General features: G+C 33.1%; 1 protein-coding gene and 1 long non-coding RNA gene across 12 annotated transcripts in view; one reads left to right on the top strand and one right to left on the bottom strand.

Annotated features, from left to right (window-relative positions):
* The window catches only part of LOC114929124 (dystrophin, isoforms A/C/F/G/H), a 420,071-nt gene that overhangs the window by 121,438 nt on the left and 282,916 nt on the right, over window positions 1-15,717 (bottom strand). The window lies entirely within an intron of this gene.
* On the top strand, window positions 7,045-7,790 carry LOC114929126 (uncharacterized). The gene is made up of 2 exons (XR_003819202.2): window positions 7,045-7,155; window positions 7,471-7,790. It is a non-coding gene; the product is annotated as an uncharacterized LOC114929126 (long non-coding RNA).

The following is a 15,717-nucleotide window of genomic DNA, read 5'->3' as shown; positions in this document are numbered from 1 at the left end:
CTTTTCGCCATTTGTAAGTATATATTAATAAACGCAAATTATAGTTTTTTAAGCTTGCGCGTTTATTAACATACTATATATTTACAAATTTTCCCAAATTGTCGAGAAATAAAAGATAATCTTATTATCATATTAAATTCAATTTTCTCTAAATATTGATTAAATATTTTTTAATACAATGTTCATTTGAAATCTCTCGTCTTTTTAAAGAGAAAGAAACTCTCTAATATCAATGCTTTTGCTTGAAGTCTCTAAAATATTTTAATCAGCATTTGCTCATCGTAGCTTTCTTTAGTAAAATATTACGAACTCGCAGTCGTTCTATAGAGTTGGCTTTAACAGCATGACTTTCGGCTTAATCGATCGAAAACTTAGTGACTTTCTGGATGAGGTCAGAACGCTCGCCAATTAGTCGTACTCTGAATAAAATCTTCTCGAGTACCGCTATAGATGCAGCTACAGTAAAATCTTGCTTGTTAAAGTTGAAATTGATCTTGACATCTTTAACATATACATATACCCTGAGCAACTATTTAAATTATATAAGTTGTACGTAGCAAAGAGAAAGTAAATTTCTATAGTTAACGAAATTCCTATCTTCAATTCTCTTAGCGAGAAATATGCAGCTATTCGTAAACTCAAGAGCTTGTTTTAGACTTACGGTATATGTTCGTTATATCTGTTATATCAATCTAAAGTTGATACAAACTGTCCTCAGCTAGATGGAATTAGTACCTATTGGACAGTGTCCGCGATTATTATTGTTGAAGAATCATTTCTAAGAGCAGAGAAGATTCTTATAAATATAACGTTATTAAAGTGTTCAATCCATAAATGTAAATTTAATTGGAATGCTCCAATTTCTCGTAACAAAAATAAACTATAGAAGTTATATTAATTTAAATTAAATTACATTTATTCCAAAGAGCTAAAAATTTTGTTTAAAAATTAAATTAAGAATATATGTAGAGAAACAAAATAATATATTTTATATATTACTTCATTATATATATATAATCATAAATTTATATATATAGTAGATATTTAAAATGCTTTTATAAAACACTATAATTATATAATATTATAAATTCATCAAGTATAAAATTTCTTTATGCTTAATTTTATTCATCTATTATAATCTATTTATAAAATAAGTAACATAAATGTATTTTTAATAAATGACGTGAGTTCTCACAAAACATCTCAACAGTTTTTATAACATATTATTCGAATATACAAATGCAAAATTTTTTTGCAAATACCTTCAACTTGTCGAGCAGTGATGAAAACCGTGAAAAGGCTTAATCGAAGGCACGAATGATGCATTAGGTAAGTGGTATGCATTTACGAGCTGCGTGCTTTTGAAGCACAATTTGATCACGCATCCTCGCGACTTTTGAAACTCTAAAACGGAACTTTAACAGAGACGAATAATAATGAAAGGGTACAGGCAAATGAGAAAACGCACCATTTCATCAAAGTGCTCCAGGAGAAGCTTTCTCGCGCCATAATTTCATACTTTCCATGCGCCAGCTATCGAAAGTGCTCGAGTCGAGTGTGCAAGGTCAAGTAGGGAGACCGGTGAATTTACATATTTCATTATTTAATAGCCCGTCGCGGTCATAGTTTTCCCGCTGCACGTGTCGCATGCCAAGTTCACGCGATAAATTCGACAGTCTAGAGAGGGCAACGGACAATTAAGACGACGGTAAATTAAGAGTGAAACTCTTGAATTAATTACGGCATTTTCAATTATAAACTTAATGAAATGCTACTTATTTAGTGCTCTTGCTCACAAAAAATAAAAGCATGCACAATTTTGTGGTAAATACGTAATTAATATTCAATGTTCAATTACTAAGATTAATGAAAATTATCGAGCTTCTCATTAAGAAGCTTAATGCGGTACTTGGAGCACCGCAAAATGCTCTCACAACTTTTTGATTTTTATTACTAAACGCGCTTCTTAAAAACAAAATATTTATATAAAATTACTAATAATTATGTATCTTTTATATAATAATATACTCCTTTTTACATCATTTTCGTTAAAATAATGATGTGCGTGTTTTCGCTGGAATATCACGATCGGTATAAAGTTTGGATTATAAAATACGAAGGTTTTCTCTTAAACTTTGAATATTCAATTCCATATCCCCGGATACAGACGCATAAATCGTACGTACGCCGCTGACGTCGCCGCTGCCGGATTTCTCATAAATTCCATCTTTTCGGTAGATCCGGCACAATATTCTACCCGACTGTACGTACTCGATAAAAATATCGAAAAATGCACTTCGACTAGCACGCGCGTAATCGCCATATTTCGTTATCGACATCGTAACGTACGGCGTTTGAAGCCTGCGTTCTGCGGTTATTTCTAGAGAGATGTCGATCTCTCTCTCCCGAATGCTCGAGAATATCTCGTCTCTATAGGTTCAATCTAACCGGAGAGCCCCCGTAGATCCGCCAGGTAACGATTATCGCGTATTGTGGGTCATATCTCCAGGCTTGCTACACTTGCCACTGAGCTCCAAGGATATCTCGATACGATGGAAATTATTAACAACCTTCTAGCAGCCCAGGCAATCGCGATATAGACTGTACATCTTAGATAGAAAGAGCGAGGGTATCGTTGTTCGAAAGGCCAATAGGCCGTCTGAAGAAATAGCTGCCGGCTGATGGATTGAATGTAAGGAGAGCGTTACTTGAAAGGAAGCGTGGAGTGATTGATCGTTTACCACGACCGGCTATTCATAAGCATCTAGTTATTGCGGTTGGTATCGGGACTCGTAACCGACTCCTCTACATTGATACACGCCGGAAGGAAATCGACTGGAGGAACCTGAACACGCGCTTGATTAAGTGAGAAGAAGAATGATACGCTTGTTGGGGGTTTGCGTGAAACAATTTCGCGAACTGAGTTCCATGTATATAACACGATGGAGAACGCGTCCTACTGCGAGGAAGATTGACTCATTTCGATGGTACTCATTTCAAATAATTTTTAAGACCCATTAAATAGGATATCAAATCATATTCATCATAAAATTATTTTTTAATTTCGAAACGTATATATCTTCTTTATTCTTATGTAGAGATGTGGGAAAATCACAAGTAATCTAAGTTCGATAAGTTTATTTAAATGTCAAACTCAAAGAATAAAAATAATAAAAATTAAAAATTTTTTAAAACCAATTATATTAGTTTCACCATTTCAAGAGAAAATTGAGATTGTAGAAAAGAATAAATTTAATACCCTTGGGATAGATAATTAAGCGATTCACGTGGCGAAAAAAAGCATTGAAAACGACTAATTTTCTTAAATTACAAGTGTCACGGAATTTTCGACGAAGGTAGATTAAAATCCGTCGCGCGACATTGCAGTTTCGATATAAATCAGTGGAACGCAGGTGCGATGCATCGATCAACCGAAATGACGGTCGTCCTATGAGGTGTGCTGCTGGCGGCTGCGGCGGTAATCTGCGATTCGCCACGCAGACATTACAAAATGTATTTAACTACGCGGCCGCTTTTAGCCGCATTATGCGTCCGATTACGTTTTTGCAGTTATGACAATCCACCGAACAAATGTAATAAATTATAATAAAAACAACATAAACCGCGCGCACGAAACACATACGCGCGTTCATTATTTATATTAAATCAATAACAGATAATGGAATAAATTCTCCATAAAAATTACATATTAAGAGCAATAAAAATTTATGGCAATTTAACTAAACTTTGTTCAGTATCCAACATAATTTGTTGTTTTAATAAATATAACGAGGCCATTATTTTCATTAATATATAGATTAAAACAGGAGCTTCATATCTAATTTTACTAGTTGTGATATAAAAATTGTTTTTACAGATTTATGTAACTAAAATCTAAGATAAATTTAAATGGTAAAATCGAGGATAGCGTGAATCGCGCTACGAATGTACGACGTCGCGATACCATCGAACACGAAGCAAGTCCGATAAAATCAATGAAGCCAGTCGGTACGTATAATCGTAAAGTCATCGGCGGAAACGCGGTAGCTAATGACGCGAATCGTTTCACGAAGCTACTACGGGAGAAATATATGGCCGTTCACGTTTCGTTTCCTTCGTGCTTCTTGCCGCCATCGATTTGTGCTTCGGGACTGAAAAAACGATAGGGAACCGCGAAATGGCGATATAGCGAACTGGTGCAATGTAGCAAAAAAATTAAGAGTTTACGCTTTCATGCCTTTTTGTGATTCAATATGATATGATATGATACTTCGCGACCGACAACCCAGTATTTTCGTCAAAATAATTTGGATTTGTCGAGTTTAATAGAAAAAAAAATTTGCGTGCAACATGAATTATTTTTTTTAATTATATAATATCTATATTAGAGAAGAGTAAAATCATCAAATATTTTTACAATTAATACACACATTACTGAACAATCTGACTATAAATTATAGAAAGCGATAAATTTTCGACAAATATATGAGAAAATACACTAAATTTTACTAAAGAGTGTATCATTAAACAGAAACTGAATAATGATCAGAAAGAAATATATAGATCCTGGAAGGAATTAAATTTGTCTTGCTTGCCATTACCGGTGTATAAAGAAATCGATAATGTAAAGTGGTCGCGAACAAGTTGGAATTTTACATGATAAAGCCGACAAACGAGAACGAAACTGGAACAAACTCTCGCGCAAAAGAACGTAGAGAGTTTCATGCAGGATTTGCAAAAATAAATGTGGCTTTCTAAACTTTGCTTGACGTACAAAGGGATACGAGGAAAACTGGTGCAGATATAAATTGGTTTCTCTCATCGTTTGTTGTGTGTAGATGTATGTGGATCAATTCTTCATCTTTAAAATATTCTGTCTTTTTATACTGTATAATTATAATTGAAAATAACTGACGCTTGAAGATTCATGCATTTTAAGAAAGCTTTCCTGCTTGTACGTTAAAATTTCGAGCATTTCTCTTACAAAGCATTGAGAAAGCTTTGAGGAATTTTAATTCTGCAGGAAATTGAAAATTCCATGTCTACGTAATTCCAATTCGGAAGATTGTCTTATATGTAAGAACGTATATCTAAAAAATATATTCTTTTTTAAATTGAGAATTTAGTAAATTTTCTGTAAATATTTTATTTTATGTGTGTATGTGTGTGTGCTTCAAGAGAAAAATATTTTATACAAATAAAATAATAAAAAAAATAAATAAAATTATTGTATATCGATTGTACCGCATTATTTGCAATAGTGAAATTACGAGCAAACAAATGTTTCGTGCGTGTATGAGTTTCGTTCGTGCATGAGAATAACTTGGCATGAAAAAAAAAAAAATGCTGAAAGAACAGAAAATCAAAGATGCGGCAAGCGAAAAAACGCGGTGCAATTTGCGAGCTTTTCGGAAATCAAGTGACCCGACCGCCAAACTTGTGCTTCGGCACAACAATGTTTGCGGGAAGAGAACCGGCAGCTGCCGTGCCCTAGCCCTTTGTCTGCCCCCGAGTACAGGGTACTGAGTACGCTAAAGTGCTCACGTTAATTGCCGCCACTGGAATTTCCTGGCCCGTGAACCCGACAAAATTCCAAGAGGAGTGCAAAGCTTTCGTACGGCGCATTTCGGAGTAAAAGCAGCCCCTTATAGACATCTTCGTGTCGACAATGACGACAATGATGACGCCGACAAATGACAACGCGAGCGTTCTTCCCTCTAATTCTATTCTAGGTTTACTTAACGTGATTTTCACTACTTACATATGTTATGTCACCGCATTCTGTACGAAACATATGTTAGATGTGACAATTATGAAATACATACTATTGCGAAGACACTAAGGCTAAGTAACTAATATTCTCGCAAACAAATCTGTCGAATATTTATCAATTGCCTATTGTGTGATTGAGAGAACCTTTTCATCTCTATATTAAAATTTAGACATACGAGATGCAAACTATCGTTAGCTCGGAAACGTATTTGTTTTTTATCTTATTTGATTTATACGTAGGTATATTTTAGGTATATTAGTTATCAGTGCAATCAACGTGCGGATATACTCTTAAAATATGCAAAATAAAATACAAGCGTGCGATTAAAAATAAAATAAATTTGCACAAGATAACGCGATACGTGTACAATTACCGATAGCCTTGTGATAAGCCCCGTACCGATATATCAAACTGTCGTCGTAAACCATAGTCTGCTTCACCGATTAAAGCCTTATCCTAAGGTTTCTGGCATCCTTGCGCAAGTCATAGATTTCGAGCCCTTGTTACATTCCTTTAGGTTTCTTCGTTGCAAGGATCGAGATAAGACAAACGTTTTGTATAAATTCTTTACGTTCTTTTAAAAAATTTATAGCTTAAGTCTGTGAAAATTTACACTGCATTTACGTACTAAAAATGTAACACGCGATGGCAAATTGATTTCTCGTGAATATAAAGAGAATACTCCTCAAATATCATAGAAAAGTCTTTATAAATAAAATTCAACGATGATACAAACGAAAGAAAAATTAAAAGAAAATACAGTTTTATAGATCAGGTCAATCGCGGATTAAGAACGATTTATTATTCCCGAATTACGATAATATAAATATTTTTTTTTAAGCTACAAATTTTTTTCTTTTTCATATATCAATAATGATAAGTAACTATATCCTACGAGTAACATCGTCGTTTTGTCTCTCCAATCTCGCCGACATCTGCTGAGATTTTCCGCGGTCATGCAACACACAAATTTCCGCGGTTATATCTAAAATCCGATCGGTATAAAAACGGGGTCGGGATAGTCCCAGACGTTATCTCGTCGGGACGCGCGTACACAAACATTTTCGTTTAATGCAAATGCAAAACGACTCGGCAGATATAATGAAGAAGATTACGCGGCATGTGGTCAGCATAGATAACGAAGGCACGAGCATCACGCTGACACGTGAACCAGCCGCATGTGTGCAACGTGGGTTAGGTCCGCGCGAGCTATGCTAATGGGCGCCGTAATTTTATATATTATCATATTTGTCGTTACGCTAGTGCATTAAGGGCGAGCCTCGATCTAGCTCGGATCGATAAGAAACAAATCAGAGAAAATAACAGAGTGAAGCGCAATCATGCTGTTGCAAAAAAGCATCGCGGAAATTTCATATAATAATGTATGTAGAGCATATTTTAATGTCGGCACGCGCGTGAGATATCCAAGGATGCACGTGTGTGTGCGTATCACGAATATATATATATATATATATATATATATATATATAGAGAGAGAGAGAGAGAGAGAGAGTTGTGCTGGAAATTCCCATTTTAATTTTAACGACAAATTTTTAAATCCGCAAACTGTAATTTTCACTTTAATATATCACAAGCGCAGCTTTTTGCATCCTTTTTTGTCGAGTTTGCCGAGTATAAGTGGATTCACAGCTCCGCAAATAAAACGTGCTAAGATATAAATCCGCTTTCCTTCTCAGCTCTGGCACGAGACCAGCTCTATCTATGACGGCCCAGTTTTTTTCCACGAATCCGAGATAGCCTCATCGAAACGTGAAACTGCAAAGGGAAGAAGAAAGGAAAAAAGGAGCGACGGATCTGACATTGTAACGATAGAAAAATGGGATCGACCGTACAGTGAATTAATTTAAACATTTTTACAGTTGGTAGTTGATAGATTACTGCTGCGTTTTTTTTTCTGGCAAAAAGTTAATTACCCATTCTCGTTTAGCAGTCTCACAGAAAATGTATAATGCCATGTAAATATATAGAAAAACGTAATACACCATTTATCCTATTATGCGAGCTCCAACGATATTAAACTTCAAAACACACCAGTCAGATACCGAAATTTTATCGTAAACTTTTGTTAGGATCGTTAAACGTCATCCATCATTTTGATAAATGTTATTTCAGCAACAATCTCATCATGTAATTAAATCATACCGTGCTTCTGCATCGGGCACATATTGAGAGAGCATAACTAGTCTATCGGTGTTACATTTACACTGTCTAATGATCATTGAACACGTTGTATAATCAACGAAGAGATCAACCAAAGCAGTTTTGATTCATCGAGATTTCTAAACGTTACTAAATTATTCGAATTTAGTACTAAATGATGCGAAATTAGCTACAGCTTCTATCTCTTATTATTTTTGCGATTTTGCAATATATCTTTTTCAATGAACTAATCTTTCAATACAGTACTAAATAAATTTGGAGAACATCGGCACTAAAGATTTAAAAAATTGTATTATTCATAATGTTTTTAAAAACATGCCAGAGAACGCGTATTTACAATTTAAAATGAAAATAACACCTACTTTTCTATATAACATTAATCGCTGCAATATAAATAATGATCGTTGAAAAATGCATAAATTCATAAACATTCGCAAACATTCTACAGATATTTACAATTGTTTAGCAATGTTTGTAATTGGCCGCATAATAATTGCGTGCAGTAAGCAAACTAAAGCTCATATACGACGCAGATGCGTGTGTTACGAAGTTTCACAACATGATTTGTAATTAATGAGCTGTCGATGGGCTATGCGTCCTCGTTACTCTGGCGAAGGGAATTCGATTCAGGGTTAAATAAAACAACTTTAATCCATTGGAAAACACTGGAATTCTGATAAATTTAATGCAAAACAGATAATTGCATGCTTGTGAAATGATTTATGGGAAATTTCCGCGATAATTAAAATCAAGTAAACATTTTTCCTGATTTATTATTATAAATATCATCCGTCAAAACACTTTGACTCTCCGCTGGACTGCAATGAAAAATAATGTAGATAATTCTTTGATAATTTATAATAAATAAATATATAAAGCAAGAAAATTCAGTAGTCATTAACTCTGATAATTTATCAAAAGTTATCAAAGTAAATCATCTCATTGATTCTCTGCGCGTTTCTAACGCAAATTTCCAGTTATTTTTAAACGGAAATATGGAAATGTGCACTATTCAAATTACGAGTAAAAATTACAACGTATAAATAATTATTAAACTCATAGTTATTATATATTCAACTATCAAATTTGCTTCAAATAAAAAATTACATTATTTATCTCGATCCAATATTGTAATAATAATAATGTTAATGTAAAAAAGCATGTACCTCCGTTGCAAGGGGCTTTACGGTCACTTTGTATATTTTAGAAATATATAGGAAACTCTTGCTTCGCGAAGCAAATTCCTAAAAGACGAGAACTCGTATTAGTAACTTTGACGAGCTTACTTATGGCACAACTTAATGTAATATTACATTTACATTACATTATGCCGTTACAAAATATAATGTACACTTAATCCTATGGAAATATGACCTACATTCACTATTAACTCCCCAAAGTCAGTCAATATCTAACACTTCGTCAACTTTTCTATCAACGGTTCATTTTCTTTGGTCTTCGTCTAACGTGATTTATATTCGTACGTCATTCCTCTTTGACGGATTACTGCGAGAAACTTATGCTTACGTAATCAGATACGAAAAATGCTCTCGATCGGTGTAAAAAGGATTTCCTGCATAATGAAGGTGGCAAAAAAAAGGGGGGAAAGGGAAAGGGGGAACGTGCACTCTATCGCAGACCCCTACCTTTCGATAACGTGATAATGGATTTGTAATTAATGATCTGCCGATCAATCGATGTGCATTTGCGACGCTGGATTTATCCTGCGTTTGGACTAAAAAAATTTTAATCCCGCCAGAAGACCTGAATATGAATACTGAGTTATTCTATCGGACTACTAGCATCTTTCAAATTCTATATATAATGCTATACTTATGGATAATTAATAAAAATTTCGAGAATATAATTATCACAATTAATAAAAATAAAAATATAAAATTTTGATGTTTTCATAATTATTACTTCGATATTCATATTTATTCGCGAAATATTTTGAAAAAAATGTCTCTCGTGAAGTAATGTGTATCGCGCGTATTCGCTATACAATTTGGCATTAATAATAATCGACTCCATTCTTAAATTTCTGCGATATCTGATCACTGATCGTATTATCAGCCGACCGTTTATGTATTTCAGCTATCATAAATTTGCTTGGAAAATACGAGTAACGCATACCGAGCGGAAACAATATAAAGTACAATTTATGCATTAATATGACACGAGTTCTTTCAAGCGCAAATTTTTGGGACAAAACAATTCGTTACTTGTCGCGTACGGTTCACTCTAACAATTTACGATAAATAATCGGATTGTTATGAATGCTTGAATGATACAATAATTGGGAATATATATGTAATGATCAAATCAATTAATTTTAATTAAAAAATAATCAAAATTATTTATTTTGCCATTTTACAGCATGAAAAAACATCTATCGCGTAAAAATGACTTTTCTGTTCGTACAAAACGATTTGGTTGTCAATTCAGCGGATTTCATTTCGAGCCAAACGCGGGTGAAATCAGCTGGTAACATCGCGTTCGCATGACTGAACCGGCAATGGACGACATCGTGCGCTTCTACTATGAGCAACAAGAAATTTCATTCGACCTCTTTTTGACGTATATACTTTCGACACACGATTGCAGAGCTCGTCTCGTAAAGTTACTACATTCGTATCACTTCGACCTTTCTGTCATTTTGATTGCTCTTAGAGCAGTGACAACAAAACTATCGCACGCAAAACGCGCAAAAAAAGAGAGAAAGAGAGACTTATAGTCTAAAAAAAGAATATAAATTATAATTAAAAAATTATATTTTTTTCTCTTGCATTATATGCGTTAAAAATGTTATAAGTTTGATAAAGTAGTGCTTTTAATCTATATTATCTAACATATATTTTTCATTTATTATTATATCATTACTATATTATGCTAAGATTATTTCCTACAGATATTCCGTATTAACTTTTACTTCCGTCGAGTTTTATGTGTCATGATATTATGTGTCGTGGTATATATAACTAAAAAAAATGAAGAAGCTGACATAGCTTGATCGATGACATTTTATAAATCGAAGAGAGGTATCACTTGAAGTTCTATAAACATAAATCTCAATGTGGGAATATATGTCCATATTTTCTGACAGCATCGGAGTAGATTCACAGCCGAGCTAAAGTAAAATGGAAAGGAGCGAACCATGTACTTTAAATCATTGATATTTATAGCCGAAGAGATAATTTTTATAAAGTCTTCTTGTTACGAGACCTCGTTTTGCCGGAGTTATCTGATTTCCATAAGTAAAGAAATGTAACATTTCCAACCCTTCTTTCAATCTCGTTAAAAATAAGATAAATTATTCTATTATATATTTATTACAAATTTCTATATAGGATAATCAAGATGTTAATACCGCGTAAATAATAAAAATTATTCAGAATAATGCAAAAACTTCCAAAAAAAACATTCTACGAACGATCTCGATGAGATAAATATAAGAATTATATAGCCAAACTTATTTACATATAAGATTACAAAAAATTATAAAAAATAAATAATATTCTTTCTTGGTATTGTTGTTTTGTATTTTGAAAAATCCCAGAAAAGCTAAAGCTATTATTGCATTGAAATTCTATGAATACAACATCAGGCGGAACAATACGCGCAGACATATTTTTTCAATCGCGGATGCAGCCGGTACTGTAAGACGACGGGAAGTAAGTTGAAAAGCTGAAATCAACAATATTTGTTGCCCCGGGGATTTGATAAAGTCTCGACGCCGCGGATCGTTGCCGGGTTGCGCTTGCTTTGAGAACTTGTATATCGTGAATTTCCTCGGTTTTCTAGATAAAGAATCGCTGCTTCGGGGCAAAGCTACAAGAGCAACGCGAGTAGACAGGTATCTCGCGGATACCCAGGTATTACGCGTACACAACAGGAATTTCTTTTGTACTGCGACGAAAGCTGTGGATGGAAACGTTTGATTGAGACGGATAACATTGCTCGATCACCGCCGGCAATTCCCCGTCCAATCGAATAATAAAGGAAGCCCTGCAACCACGATGCCGTCCAAGATGATAATATGAAGTTCGTCTGCATCGTTACGCTTCTATACTCGTTCTTTCGTTCTTTAAAACCGAGGCGATTTCGAAGAAACACGCGAAGGGATATAAAATGCACCGGACAATTTTTTTTAATTATTTATTTGGCAGCTATCGAATAAATCACAGCTTTCGTCTCTTAGGTGCAATAATCGTCAGGAGAACCAATGAAAAAAAAACTTTAATGAGTTTGTGCGTCCGAGAACAGCCACTCATGGTACGTCTGATTCTCACTTAATCGACTACGAACCGATGGCTGCCGGTCATTGCTTGTAATTACTGCGAAGCTAGCTGTGTTGTGGAACAGGTGTAATTTAAAGTAATAGGTTTTAGACATTTACCAATAAAATAGCTATCGAGTATTTAAAATAACAGAAAATTGACGCTTTCATGTGTTTTACTTCAAAATACTCAAAATACCTTAGAAATGTAATATTCTTCCCTGCAATTTCTCGAAACTATAAATTCTGACGCTAAAATTGATTAAGAAATGATTGCTTTGATCATAGATTTTGATATATGAATCATCAAATATTACAACTTTGATAAATTACACTTTATTAAAGATAAAAAATTTCCAAGAAAAGATTTATCTAGACGCTATTCAACGGTAGATTGATTTTGATGAATACACTTTGATTAATACTTATATCGATAAATCTTATTCAAATTGAAAAATAATTAATTAGAGAAAAAGAGAAAAACTTAAAATTGTAATAGAAATTATAAAAATTTTAACTCTTGTAGAAAATTAAATTTTGCTATATATTCTTCGCAATGTGGTCTTAATCGAAAATTCGATGGAAAGAAGCTCTGAGAAACCGCGGACTTTATCAACTTTCGCAACACCTGTGGATATGGTCGCTCGATTTCAGCATCTCGATCTGCAACTTTTCTTCTCACAAGCTTGCAAGCTTCTTCGAATACTTTAAAATACTTTTTTTCTATCACATTTAAGTTTCAACTTTCGAAGTATGAGCTATAATAAAGATGATCGTTTCAATGACCGTACGAAAATTTCTTAATCACATTTGCGTTTCAACATATATTTCACACTCGCAGTCAAATTTGAAATTTTGATTATTCGTTGCTTAAAAATTTATTAAGCTTAAAACAATTTATGTTAAACTAATATATTTTACTTTTATTCATATTCGTATTTAATTTAAGATTTATATTCAGAGCAGAAATGGTTTTGCAATTATTTTAATCATCATGCATTTCCGCATATTCGATGTTATATTTCAAGACTGTATAGTTTCATTAAATATTAAATTATGTAGCACTTTGTACTCTTCTCCACGTTCAAGATACGAGTTATCTTCGTTTTCTTTTGCTTATTCTCTTATTAAAATTACATTGCTCAGCATTACCTTACCAATTTAGAATAGGACATTGCATTAGATAAAAGAGATAAATTTGATTTCTTTGGAGTTCTTTCTTGATATAATATATATAATCTCATGTAAGCATTAATAATAATTAACAATTCTAGTTAATGAAAGGAACGTGATTTATGAAATCAATGTTTGTTTTTGAAAAGAACATATTATCTTTCAATGCAATGAAAAAAGATAAATTTATAAATTTTCTAATATTTAAAATTTGATTTTCAACATGTATTCTAATTAATATTAATAACTGCAAAATAAACTACTATTAAAGATAAACTATGTTACTCCGTTTTTTTTTAAAGAAATTAAACTATAAATACTATGTCAATGATGTCAAAGATAAATAAGAAAAGAAAGAAACTCTTTAATACCAATTTAAAATTGGACGTGTAAAACATTCGATAAAGCATCTCGATTGACCCAAAAATGCCAATCACGAAGACAGAAGAACGATTGCTGTCTTTAAACCATCTATTATCCTTTATCAGTGTTGCTAGGACGTATAGGATATTGAGAATTAAAATTTATACAATATTTAATAAAAGATCTCTAAGAGGAGCAGATTACAAAACACATAAATGTTTTTATAAAAACAAATAATTTCATAAAATTATTATATCTTATCATCTTTCTTAAATTGTCATACTTCGTTTCATTTCAATCACGTTATCAAATTAACAATAAGACAAGTAGTATCATCCTTCCATTTCTACATACAGGAATAGAAAAAGATCTTATACTTTTTAAGACTACAAATATTTTCTCATCAATATAAATCATAAAACATATGTTTGAGTTATATTCACTTTTTTACCCACATAAATTGCAAAGTTACATTATACAATCAAATAAATGAATATTTTTGTAAGCAAAAATGTATGAGACCGCAATATATATACAGGCAGACGAAAGTCATGGACGAATTCAGTGCGGACGTATAATTGCAGTTGAGCGAATACAATGGGTCGACTGTGAATTACGAGAGGCGAGAGAAGGATTGACTCCTCGCAGATTAACAACTTCCTTCCTCGCGCGCGGCCAAAGTTAGAGGCCCGTGACTAAATGCCGGGGAAAAGAAAGTTGGTCGTGAAACATTTATGTTGCCGCTCCCTTTTCAGACAAAAAGCCCTGCTTCTACAACCGCCTAAAACTTTCGACTTTTACGGTTCGCGAGCCCTTTGCATTGCAGAAACGAACAATAAACTAAAAAATGAAGAAAAATAAAATAAAAATCTGAAAAATTATACTTAAATAAAATTCCACTTATGTACTTATATTAATATATGTATATGATTCAATTTGACAAGGAGATAACCAATGATACTTAATCTATATTTATAACAGAATGATTCAATCAGCGGTATTAAAATTCAACATAGAAATACGCTATTTCTGCGTAGCTTCAATACATTTATTTATTAAATTGAGATATTATAAGTACCATGTAAAATTATATTTTATGTAATGTTATTTCGCCTGTTTATTATAATATGTATACTGATAATATGTAATAACGATAACATTTGTATATTTTTCTTATTTATAAAAAATACATGAACTTAATTTCGACATATATCATTAACTCTTATTCATTTCAAATCACTCATATCAAGATAAAAGCAATTAAAACGATTAAAACCAAGTGTATTGAATTTTTTCATTTTATCACGATATTATCGTTATCTTGAAAGTATGCATGGTATCTCTTATCATATATAGTTAATCCACGTTACGATAATGCCAACGTAATTCAGATCCGGCAATGCAACATAAGGGGACCCGGAACGGCTATACCCGATAACCCGACCCAAATCGATTTAATAAGAAAGTTATCGGTTATCGAGCTCACTAAATCCAGCAGTTAGTGAGTGTCATGGGCCATATTGGCTCGTTTATCTTACATAGTCGACTGTCTACCAAGAGCTATGGATCTATTTGATATTCTAGCTGCGCGTCCGACCACGCCGTCGACCACACTAACGGATCCGCGAGTTTCGTATTGGGAAAATACTACTGTAAATGTCACTTGGTATTATACGACGAAGGCTCCTAGAATTTTACCATCCCATCATTCAACTTCGGTTTGCTACTTTATCGAATGTTTTTATCGCCGCGTAGAAACTGCACGAATTTATAAGAAAAAGTCTTTATGTCTCAGTTAGAATTTCAAGCTTTTTAATTTATCGCACAATAATTAACATATGTATATATAATAATAGCTGTATGTATATTAACGATTAATTTTTATTATTCATAGAAATATTAACAACAAAACTTGGTTTGCCTTTAATACAATTTTTTAAATTTACCA

This window comes from Nylanderia fulva, unplaced genomic scaffold (genome assembly GCF_048542155.1).
Source record: "Nylanderia fulva isolate GAGA-0341 unplaced genomic scaffold, ASM4854215v1 Scaffold14, whole genome shotgun sequence".
In the NCBI taxonomy this organism is placed as follows: Eukaryota; Metazoa; Arthropoda; class Insecta; order Hymenoptera; family Formicidae; genus Nylanderia; species Nylanderia fulva.
Note: the sequence above shows the minus strand (reverse complement) of the source record. Positions and strands in the feature narration are given on the sequence as shown.